Below are 13,282 nucleotides of genomic sequence, written 5' to 3'. Positions count from 1 at the left end.
AGTGGTTAGGATTTGGTGCTTTCACAGCCGAGGGCCCAGGTTCAATCCTCAGTTGGGGAACTAAGATCCCACAAGCCATGAGGTATGGCCAAAAATCATAAAAAACTTAAAAAAAAAAAAAAAAGCTTAAATAAAAGTGTTGAGTTGGGCAGTTTCTTGTATGACCCAGTAATCCATCTCCCAGATATTTACCCACAAGAAATGAAAACGTATCCACCAAACACACAGACACACATCACCAAAAAAACCCCTTGTATATAAATTTTTTACAGTAGTTTTATTCATAACAGCTCAAACTTGGACATAACCCAGGTGTACATCAATAGTGAATGGATAAACAAATTGTGGTATATTCATACAATAAAATACTACTCATCAATTAAAAAAAAACAACTACTGATAAACACAACAACATAGGTGAATCTCAAAAACATGATGAATGAAAAAAGTCTAGGCACAAAAGAGAACATACCTCATGATTCCATTTATATGAAATTCTAGAATAGGCAAAACTAATCTATAGTCACAGAAAGCAGATTAGTGGTTGTCTAGGACTGACGTGGAGTGGAGGATTCATGGAAAAGGAGTAAGTGGAACTTTGTGGGAGGGATTAGAATGTTCTATATCTTGACTGGGTATTTTATATAGGTGTATTCATTTGTCAAAAATGATCCAAGTGTACATTTTAAATAAGTGTATTGTTACGTAAATTATACCTCAATAAGGTTTATTTTAAAAGTTAAAAAGAATTGATTACTGCTTGGTCCCTTTTTTGTTCTCACATCCATTTCTTCCCCTGCTTTGCTCTCCTTGGTATTACTGGGGTGCTGACTCTTTCAAGCTGCATTCACCAGGTTCCTGGGCAGCTGAGTTCCAGCTGCGATTTGCCCAGTGGGAGACATCAGCAGGAAACTAGAAGGTGGAAGGAAAAGCAAAAAGCCAAGATATTTCTTCCCTGTCCCCTACCTCAGTCCTAATGCTTGCTGCTTCTCCTTTATAGCCTTGTTCCCCCTGAACCTGTGCACTGGGATTCCAGCTTTTCTCTTTGACACCAGTCCCAGAGCTCCAGAAACATCATCTTCCATTTGTCCATCAGCCTAGACATGGTAGCTGGCTTTAGCTGCCTAATCTTGCCTGCTATGGATGGATTATTTGTGTGCTCCAAAAATTCATATGTTTAAATCCTAACCCCCAAGGTGAAGGTATTAATTAGGAGGGTCTTTGGAAGGTAATTAGATTATGAGGGCACAGCCCTCATGAATGGGATTAGTGCCATTAAAGATGAGGTGCAAGAGAGACGCCTCTCCCTTTCTAAATGCGAAAACACAGTAAGAAGACCACTGTCTGTCCCAGACACTGAATCTGCCAGCGCCCTGATCACTGAACTCCAGCCTCCAGAACTGTGAGAAATAAACTTCTGTTGCTTGTAAGCCACCCCACTTATGATTTTTTCATTATAGCAGCCTAGTCAGACTAAGATACTGCTGTACCTTCCCTTTTGGCTTTTTAGCGCTCCTATCATGTGTGTAACTGATTTCCTGTATTCTATTCCCTCTGTTTTCTTAACTGGATCTCAATTAATACAATAACAAATAATACTTTAAAGAGTGATAAAAATATATAAGACAACTATAAATGGATTAAGCTGTCATTAAGGCAAGTCTAGGTTTTCAAAGGTGCTACTTGAACAGTGAGTATACTTGAAGATAGCAGTAAATGATTTCCTATTATGCATATGTTAACTTTTAGGAAATACATGTTATTTTTAAAACCTTAAAAAAAATTATGAATAGGCTGCCAGTGGTTCAAAGGTAGGGAGGGGAAAGATGAATAGATAGAACACAGGATTTTTAGGGAAGCAAAGACTATTCTGTATGATACTATAATGGTGGATGCAAATCATTAGACATTTGTCAAAAACCACAGGACATACAACACAAAGTGAACCCAAGTGTAAACTATGTACTTTGGTTAATAATAAAATATCAATATGGGTTCATCAGTTGTAACAAACATACCTCACTCATGTAAAATGTTGATAATAATTGGGGAAACTGTGAAGGGGACTTACATATATCTCTGATCTGTTCCTAGAGAAATGTTTAAGGCTAGGCCTAATGATGAATATTAAATTGCAAATATAAAATGTTCCATTCATATTTTTTAAATTGATGGATAACTAATAAATAAGTACTTTGGAGATACTAATTTGATTGCATTGTCAAACTGACTAGTCGGGAGCAAGAGAATACCTGTCAACTGAAAAATCTGAGCACATAAATATTTTCAAATAAGAGCATCTTCCTCCCTCCTCAACATACTCTGCCTACATCTGCTACATCCTAGAAGATGTAGAAGATAAGGATAATTAACTATAGATTAGTTTTGCCTATTCTAGAATTTCACATAAACGGAATCATGAGGTATGTTCTCTTTTGTGCCTAGACTTTTTTCATTCAGAATGTTTTTGAGATTCACCCATGTTGTGTTTATCAGTAGTTGGTTTTTTTTTATTGATGAGTAGTATTCTATTGTATGAATACAGTTGTTAAATCACATCCATTTGCTGCCAAAAATATTACTACTATATTTTTATTCCTCTTCTTTTGCTGGCTACTATGGTGGGCTGCCGTCCATGGGGTCACATAGAGTCAGACACAACTGAAGTGACTTAGCAGCAGCAGCAGCAGCATGGTCATATTGCAGCAACAGTCCATAGCTGTCAAAATTAGAATTCACATCAGGTAATAATTCATATCAGGTACACATGCACTATTTTCATCAGTTTTAAAAAGCAAAGAAGTCCCCAAAACAGGTTCTAACTTTTTTTCTTAATGCTTTAACCACTGATGATAACAATCTTTTGTTTTTATTTTGCTTAGTTCTTTGAGGAATCAAACTTTTTTTTTTAACTTACTATGACGTGCTTATGAAACAGGAAGAGGGCAGGGGTTGATGGCAATTTCTAATAAGGATACTATAAGTGGCTGAGATGTAATATATTCCTTCTATAATAAATGGTTCTTCTCAAACGAATTGACTCCATTTAAAAAATCCACTTCAATATTTTGCTACTAGCTTTTACTTTATAAAAACCAAAAAGTACTTTATGGTGATTAAAAAAAAGTCTATATTATTAACATCTAATTTTTTATTCCCTTAATATATTTATTTAGAATAAATACAAGCAAGAATTAAAGAGTGATATTAATTGTATTCTCTTTTAGTCAGCAGATGCCCATTACGCACTCCAGAGCATTCATTAAAAGTCCAACTGCTTTTTTAAATGAAAAGGAAGCAGACAACTAAATATGAAAACTCTTCACAAAGTCATCTCCTGTGCTCAGATAGTACCAACCACTTTATTCTTCATTGAGTGTGGAGCTGATGGAATTGAGCCACAATGACATTTGTGACTAGAGGGGAAGATGGAAATGATTCCATTAACCTAGAGTGCTGTAACATATGGTAATCATAGGTGGTAGAATAGCTGGGCTGGACAAGGGTAAAGTAAGCCATGTGGCACAGACATTATCAATTACCACACATGGTAACCATGCTGATACAATGTAGCTTTTCCAGAAGGGAAATGATTTGGGCATATGAATTGACTTACTGGCTTATGAAAGAGTGATCTATAAATGACATATCTGGCACCAATATAGCACACGTGGTTTCCAGTAATTTTGCAAGTTGGGGACTATTAAGATTTGAAGAACCTCCATATACCTAAATGTCAGTACAATGTATTGCAGTTATTTGCACAAAGGCAGCAAGCCAAAATATCGATGCAAAATAAACTTGGACCATTCATATAAAACTATCAAATATCTTTTTCAGGTGTCATATAAAATCCTGGAATTTTGTATCTCTGGAAAAAATAATTTCGTGAATCTCTAAGGTATAAAGCTTACAGGCAAAAAAAAAAAAAAAAAAGCTTACAGGCATGGCAAAAGCTCAAGATTAGATCTAAACTGTACTGGGAGATGGAATTACAATTACTTGTAAGTATTGGCAAAAATATTGATTTTGAAAGAAACATGATGAAAACTGTATTTTAAGAAAATTTAATATACAAATACTCTTTCAGAAGAAACACTGAAGGCTGAAAGATCAGTTGGGCAGTGGGAGATAATGAGTACAGAAAAGAAGAGTGTCAGTGGAAATGAAGATGAACAGAAGAAACTAAATGGCACTCTATAGGAAGATCTGAAATTCTAACAGGACACCTGATGATACAACTTGAGAAGACCAGTAAACCACCCACAGAGGCTCACAACTAACTATTGTGGCTATCTATTGCTGCAAAACAAATTACTGCCAAACTTAGTGGCTAAAACAAAAACCACCTTAAAAAGGGTCTACTGTATAGCAAGGGAACTCTACAACACTCTGTAATGGTCTCTATAGGAAAAGAATCTAAAAAAGAGTGGATACATGTATATGTATTACTGATTCACTTTGCTATATACCTGAAACTAATACATTGTAAATCAACTATATTCCAATTAAAAAAAAAAAAAAAAAAAAAAAAACTCTACCTTGCAACTGAGGAACAAATTTGAAAACAATTAGGATAGTTAAAATAGAACATTATAGCACATATAGCACAAAAATTATTTTACACACCCTCTTTGCTGTATTTTATAGCCCCGTAGGTTGACTGGGCTCACAAAGGTGGTTCTCACTTGTAGGTCTTTGAGGCTGGAGTCTGACAGCAGTTGGTTAGGGATAAAATCATTTGAAGGCTCAACTAGGCTAGATGTCCAGAGACTCATTCACATTCTACTTTTTTCCAGTGCTTTTGAAAAGAATTGAGTGGAAAATGACTAATATATAAATTATTTTCAAGATATTAATTTGATTGTGCTGATGCAGGTTATTAACCAAGAGCTCAGCTGGGACTTCAATTAGAATGTCTACACATAACGTCTCTATTATAATAGTCTTACAGTAATCAGATGTCTTACATGGTACCTGAGAGTTCCAAGAATGAGTGTTTCAATGAATAAGATAGAAGGTGTGAACTGGTGTCATAAATCAATAGCATTAATTCTGTGGTACAGTAAGGGCCTAACAGAAGCAGAAGAGATTAAGAAGAGGTGGCAAGAATACACAGAAGAACTATACAAAAAAGGTCTCAATGACTCAAATAACCGCGATGGTGTGGTCACTCATCTAGAGTTGGACATCCTGGAGTGTAAAGTCAAGTAGGTCTTAGGAAACATTACTATAAACAAAGCTAATGGAGGTGATGGAATTCCAGCTGAGCTATTTCAAATCCTAAAAGATGATGCTGTTAAAGTGCTGCACTCAATATGTCAGCAAATTTAGAAAACTCAGCAGTGGTCACAGGACTTGAAAAGGTCAGTTTTCATTCCAATCCCAATGAAAGGCAATGCCAAAGAATGTTTAAACTCTTTTATATGCTGTGCTGAGTCGCTCAGTCGTGTCCAACTCTTTACGACCCCAGGGACTATAGCCTGCCAGGCTCCTCTGTCCCTGGGGATTCTCCAGGCAAGAATACTAGAGTGGGTTGCTATGCCCTCCTCCAGGGGAATCTTCACAACCCAGGGATCAAACCCAGGTCTCCTGCATTGCAGGCAGATTCTTTACTGTCTGAGCCACTAATTGTGCTCATCTCACATGTTAGCAAGGTTATGCTCAAAATCCTTCAAGCTAGGCTTCAGCAGTACATGAACCAAGAACTTCCAGATGTACAAACTGGATTTAGAAAAGGCAGAGGAACCAGAGATCAAATTGCCAACATTCATTGGATCATAGAGAAAGTGAAAGAGTTCCAGAAAAACATCTACTTCTGTTTAATTTGATTATGCTCAAGCCTTTGACTGTGTGGATCACAACAAACTGGAAAATTCTTAAAGAGATGGGAATACCAGACCACCTTATCTGTCTCCTGAGAAACCTGTATGCGGGTCAAGAAGGAACAGTTAGAACTGGACATGAAACAAGACTGGTTCAAAATTGGGAAAGGAGTATGACATAGGCTATTTATTGTCACCCTGCTTGTTAAACATATGCAGAATACATCATGCGAAAGGCTGGGCTGGCTGAAGCACAAGCTGGAATCAAGACTGCCAGGAGAAATATCAACAGTCTCAGATATGCAGATGATACTTCTCTAATGGCAGAAAGAAAAGAGGCACTAAAGAGCCTCTTGATGAGGGTGAAAAAGGAAAGTGAAAAAGCTGGCTTGAAATTCAACATTAAAAAACTAAGATCATGGCATCTAGCCCCATCATTTCATGACAAATAGAAGGGGGGAGAGTGGAAGCAGTGACAGATTTTATTTTATTGGGCTCCAAAGTCACTGTAGACAGTGACGGCAGTCATGAAATGAAAAGACACCTGCTCCTTGGAAGGAAAGCTAAGACAAACTTAGCATGCGTGCATGTCTGTGCTCAGTGGCTCAGTTGTGTCCGACTCTCTGAGACCCCATGGACTGTGGCCCACCAGGCTCCTCTGTCCATGGGATTTTCCAGGCAAGAATACTGGAGTGGGTTGCCATTTCCTCCTCCAAGGGATCTTCCTGACTCAGGGATCGATCTCACATCTCCTGCATTGGTAGGCAGATTCTTTACCACTGAGCCACCTGGGAAGTATGACAAACCTAGAAAGCCTATTAAAAAACAGAAACATCACTTTGCCATAAAAGTCTTTATAGTCTATGCGAGACAGCAAAAGAGACGCAGATGAAAAGAACAGAGTTTTGGACTCTGGGGGAGAAGGCGAGGGTGGGATGATTTGAGAGAATAGCATTGGAACATGTATATTACCATAAGTAAAACAGATCACCAGCCCAGGTTCAATGGATGAGAAAGGACGTTCAGGGCTGGTGCACTGGGATGACCGTGAGGGATGGGATGGGGAAGGAGGTGGGAGGGGGGTTCAGGATGGGGAACACATGTAGACCCATGGCTGATTCATGTCAATGTATGGCAAAAACCACTACAATATTGTAAAGTAGTTAGCCTGCAATTAAAAAAAAAAAGTCCGTATAGTCAAAGCTATGGTTTTTCCAGTAGTCACGTACAGATATGAACATCAAAGAATTGATGCTTTTGAATTGTGGTGCTGAAGAAGACTCTTGAGAGTCCCCTGGACTGCAAAGAGATCAAACGAGTCAATTCTAAAGGAAATCAGTCCTGAATATTCATTGGAAGGACTGATGCTGAAGCTGAAATTCTTTGGCCACCTGATGCGAAGAGCTGACTCATTGGAAAAGACCCTGCTGCTGGGAAAGATTGAAGGCAAAAGGAGAAGTGGGTGGCAGAGGATGACATGGTTAGATAGCATCACCAACTCAATGGACATGAATTTGAGCAAACTCAGGGGATAGTGAAGGACAGAGAGCCTGGAGTCCTGCAGGCCATAGGGTCACAAAGAGTTGAGCGTGACTTAGAGATTGAGTAACAACTCTATTAGTCAAAGCAGTTACAGGCACATTACTTTCAATAAAAGGGGACAAAATACACCCCATTTCCTGATGGGAGGAGTGTCAAAGAATTCATCTTGAAACTACCATAGTGACATTTACCTGTATAAATTTATGATAAACTTTATCAATTTAAACCTGGAAGCTCAGGGCACTTCCCTGGTGGTCCAGGGGTTAAGAATCCACCTTCCAATGCAGGGGACAGGGGTGTGATCCCTGGTCAGGGAGCCAAGATCCCATGCAAATGAGCTTGTGTGCCTCAACTAGAGAACCCACCTGCTGCAAACTAGAATCAATGTGCTCTGAAGCCTGCATATACCACAACTAGAGAGAAGCCTATGCTGCAAGGAAAGATCCCACATGCCTCAACTAAGACCTGATGCGGCCAAAATAAATATTTTAAAAAATAAAATGAACTTGGAAGCTCAGAAATTTGAGTGTTCTACAACCCAAGTGTCCATCAACAGATTATTGGATGAAGAAGTTGTGATATATGTATATACACATGTGTATGTATTTATACACACACACACATACATACATACAATGAAATATTATTCAGCCACAAAAAAAAAAAAATGAGGAAATCCTGGGAACTTCCCTGTGGTCCAGTGGTTAGGACTCTGAGGTAGGGGGCAGGTTGAGGAAATCCTGCCATTTGCAACAGTACTGATGGGGCTTAGGAGCATTACGCTAAGTGAAATATGTCATGCAGAGAAACACACTGTATGATCTCTCTATAGAGAATTTAAAACAAAGTCATAGAAAATAAGATCAGATTTGTGGTTACCAGAGGCAGAGTGTTGGGAGAGGGGCAATTAGAGAAAGGTGGTTGAAAGGGACAAACTTCCAGTTACAAGATAAATAAGTATCAGGGAGATAATGTACAGCACATAGTTAATTAAATTAACACTGCTATACAATGTAAATGAAATTCAAGAGAGTAAATCCTAACAGTTCTCAACCCAAGGAAAAAAGTTTTTTCTTTTTGCTTTAATTGTATCTATGTGAAATGATGGATGCTAACTAAACTTACTGTAGTAATTTACAATATAATGTAAGTCAAGCCATTATGCTGTATACCTTAAGTTTATACATTGATGTATGTCAATTATATCAATAAAACTGGGACTTTTTTATTTTATTCCTACTTTCATTCCTCAGTAAAACAGGTAAAGGGACATCGTTGGTGGTCCAGTGGCTAACACTCCACACTCCCAATGCAGGGGGCCTGGTTTCAATCAGGGGTCAGGGAACTAGATCCCAATGCTGCAATTAAGAGTTCACATGCTGAAACTAAAGATCCTACATGCCACAACGAAGACCGAAGATCCTGGGTGCCCCAAGTAAGACCCAGCATGGCCAAATAAATATATAAATTTGTTTTAATTTGGGGAAAAAAAAAGAAATTTGAGTGTTCAAAATTACTACGGAAGTATACGAACTGACACTAACAAATCTCAGAAGAAAATGATGTATAAAAATCACAATTACAAAAACAGTAAAAAAAAAAAAAAATCACAATGACAGTATAGGAATTTACAGTGAGAACTATTACTTCCATTGAGACCAGACAATTCTATCCATCTGGCTATAACCAAAGAATTAATAATTGGGAAATCAAACTATCAACAGGTTGATAACTGATGTGTATGGAATCAGAGTTCATTATGATTCCAATATCTAAAGCATCAAACTGAGAGAGCCTGATGCAACCATTTCTACAATTAGGATTAGTTATCAGGACCAATCTAACTAGAACCCTCATTCCCATGAACAGGGTTTGAGTGGTTAAATCAAAGTTAGCGCCATTTTGATCCTCCTTTTTCTACCATACTGGATAGGATGTTGACACTTCTGATTGACACACCTGGAGCCATATCTTCTCAGGTTAGAGTTTCTAACCTAAGCATTGTTGATATTTTCAGTTCAGTCGCTCAGTCGTGTCCGACTCTTTGCAACCCCATGGACTGCAGCATGCCAGGCTTCCCTGTCCATTCTATGTTATTGGGGGCTGTAAGGTACATTTTAGGATGTTTAGCCACATACCTGATCCTTATTCACTAGAAGCCGGTGGCACCTGTTCTTAGCGTTGAGATGAGCAAAATATCTTCACAATGCTAAATGTCCCCTGGGAGGCAAAATCATCCCAAGTAGACAACTGCTTCATTCATATAAGAGCAAAGATTGGAGTTAGACTTACTTTGACTTTCTGATAGGCTGTTTCCTAATCATAAGACTGAACCAGTCATAAGTTACAATGTACCTCCCTTGGTTTTGGTTGCCCAGCAGCTATATCCCTTTCCTAGCAGCATCTCCATCTCTTTTAGGCAATCACCTCTCTCCCACTGCAGGCAGTTTTGGTAAGCCTCCAGGCCTCCTCTTGCAGAAGCCAAAGATAATTGTACTGACTTTTTTTCCCAGATGCTATCACATCCTGGGGTCAGACTCGGACCTAGATAGGTCAACGGAATACTCTCTCCCCTGACTTTGAATCTTGACTGAGAAATAAGAATAGAGAAGGGTGATAGTTCATTCATCTCTGCGGGCTCCTATAGTGAGACTCTCCCTGCTGTCTGGGGCTCTGGAACTAACTAGGTTTTACATTCCCAAGTGGGTTTATTCTGCCTTCCTGCTGTTTCTATAACATTAATTAATATTAGGGACTAAACAACTATTAGTAAGAGATCTTGAAGATTACATAGTTTAATTCTGAGAGCAAACTTATATCTCTAATCTCCAAGTTCTTAGAGAACAACTTGCTGACACTTGAGCATATCACTTATGGAATTAATAATTTGGCAACTGACTAGATATGTAGTCATTATGAGTTAGTCTTTGAGAAAGGTTCTGACATTAAGAGAAATGAAGCAGAAAAAGAAAACCAATTTAGGGGAAAATGGGTTTGGTTTTATATGTGTCAAATATTTGATAAAATCATGACATTGTTAATTTAAAACAGATTGCAGCAGGTTTGGAGCATGAGTGGTAGAGCCTAATATGTTGGTTTGGGACACAAAAAAGGATTTAACATGACAAGTGAAATAAGGAACTACAGTAATTCTTTTGAGGTTATAGAGAGAAAAGTGGACATCCAAAGGAATTCACTCACTACAAACAGAAGCTAATTCTGGCTGCTTTAAACAAAAAATGTTTAATATTTATTAAATAAATGAATCAAAAAACCCCAAAATTCATGAAGAAAAATGCATTATCTATAACACTACCTACCATATTCCACCAATTGTCCAGTGTACATCTTGCTTTTAGAGTTTGACTGATACAGGATAGAAAACAGGGATTTCCCCAGTGATGCAGCAGTTAAGACTCCACCTTTCAGTGCAGAGGGTGTGGGTTCAGTCCCTACTTGGGCAACTGAGGTCCCACACGCCATACAGTGCAGCCCAAAATCAATCAAACAAACGGAGAGTACACTGACATTTTCCCCTAAATGTTTTCTGAGATATCACCCAGTGCCCTCTTTAATCACAAGCCCTCTGCCAAATTCAAAACTCAAGGCCCTGGTTTACATCCAAATAAATTCCAGATGGAGAGATTTAAACATAAAACAAAACTTGACAGTTCCATAAGGAAAAAAAAAAGAGAATTTAATAATCATGGAATGGGAAGGTCGAAATAGGACACACAAACAAAATAAAAAGAAAAAAACTGACTACATAAAAATCTAATTTCCATGAGGCAAAAAAAAAAAAAAGACAAACTGAGGAAAATATTTGCCGTATCATGAAGGCCTAATACCTTCCTTAAAATGGAAAGAACTCTCACAGATTAATAAGACCAACCATCTAATAAATAAATGAACAAAAAAAATAAGAACAGCAAGTTCAAAGGAAATATGAATCAAAAAGCATTTAACCTCATTTTAAAAAGAGAAAAGAACAAGAAAATGTTAATATCACACTGTGAGATGTCATTTTAATAAACTTATCAAATTGGCAAAAAAGATAAAATACTATGTTGAGGACATAAACAGCCATTCTCAAACAACACTGGTAGAGGTATACATTAGTAGTATCTCTGGAGGATATGTGTGCAACATCTATCAAAATTCTAAATGTACATGTACTCTGACAAATTCCTTATATCCTCACAAAAAACCTAAATATCCATCAATTTCATAGTGATTATGTAAAAGGATATTTGTACAATGGAATATCACACAGAAATTTTTAATTGAGAAAATTCTATATGTACCAATACAAAAATAGGTACAGATTTGACTGTTGAAGTCTGGGGTTAAGATTTAGGTGTCAAAGAAAAAATGTATTTTAGATACATGTAATATCTCTAGCAGGTCACACAAGAAACTGGTAATGATGATTGCCTCCTAAAATGAACTGAGCAACTGAAATACAGGGGAGGAAAGAAGACTTACTTTTCACTGAATTTCAAATCTTCTGCAAATACTTCTCAGTAAAAAAAAAATATTAAAAAATAACAAGGACCAGAAAAACATTTTTCTCTTGAAGAACTAATGACAGCAATTATATTTCACATCACTGGATCAAGAGTTATATAATCAGTTATGTTTTTCTCTTTGCCTTAGTTCATATGACTTAATATAAATTCTCTTTACTTTGCTACTTCACTTTTTAAAAATCTGTGTTCATTTTTAACTTTTGAAAGTAGGTAGGACATAATTTCCATAAGTTCTCAAGCTCTTCTGAGTGAATCCAACTTTTATGTTCTCACAAGATAAGCTACACATAAAATCACTATCTGAGTATTAGTGTATTTAAAAAACTCCACATCTTACCAAACATAATGAGAGTCATAGGACAGCTGAAACACAAAAAGGCCTAGGTGAGCTAAATCTGAAAACAGACAACAGAATATATTATGGTCAAAAACACATGAAAACTCGTCAACATGTTTTATGCCAAAATCAGTTCTGAGGGAGCAAAATGTTCTATAAATTTTAACAGTAACAGTAAATTTAGGCACTGACGTTAACTAAAAATACTTATTATGAACAGCCAGCCTCTCTCCCATAACTCAATTTTTTTTTTTAAGTAATAGAACATTTCAACATCATGTCTCAAAACTCAAACACCGTGTATTGGAATGGAAACCCTAGAATTATTGATTTTGAAAATTAAAAATGTGTAAATGTCACTCTTCTGTATTTCCAGAATTGTTCATTTAAAGTGAATATTCAATAAATGCCTCTACAAAGACAGAAACCACAAAATTTTGACCAATGAATTTAACACTCATGTAGTCCTATCTTGTTTTAAAAATAAAAGAAAGGAATGAGAAAATAAAGGTGTTTAAATTGACATGGCTTATTAATGTCTCAGCTGGAATTAGGATCTAGGTCTTCTGAGTTTAGTCCTATGTTCTTACTACCACATTGTATTGTAATTTTATCACTAGTCACTGGTTTTAAACATTTTCATGAGAACATAATTAAAAAGAAAAAACAGGGTAATTAGAAAATTAAAATAGCTGATCTAGGAAACGAAAATAAGTCTACTAGGGTTAAAATTTAAGCTACTAGGAACAGCTTTAAAATATTTCAAGGACAAATCAACTGTCATAAACTTAATAAACATTAAAAATCAATAAAAGTTTCAAGGAACAAAAAGTATTGCTCATATAAATTTATAAACAATTAAAACACTATTAGAAACAACCCAAATGTCCATCAAACAGATGAACAGATAAGCAAAATATGGCATATACATACATACATTGGGATATTACTCAGTCTCATAAAAAGAACTGAAGTTCCTCTACATGCTTCAACATGGATGAACCATGAAAACATTAAGCCAGACACAAAAGGAAAAATATTGTATGATT

Source organism: Dama dama, chromosome 5, assembly GCF_033118175.1.
Source record: "Dama dama isolate Ldn47 chromosome 5, ASM3311817v1, whole genome shotgun sequence".
NCBI classification, from domain to species: domain Eukaryota; kingdom Metazoa; phylum Chordata; class Mammalia; order Artiodactyla; family Cervidae; genus Dama; species Dama dama.
This window is presented reverse-complemented; position numbering follows the sequence as displayed.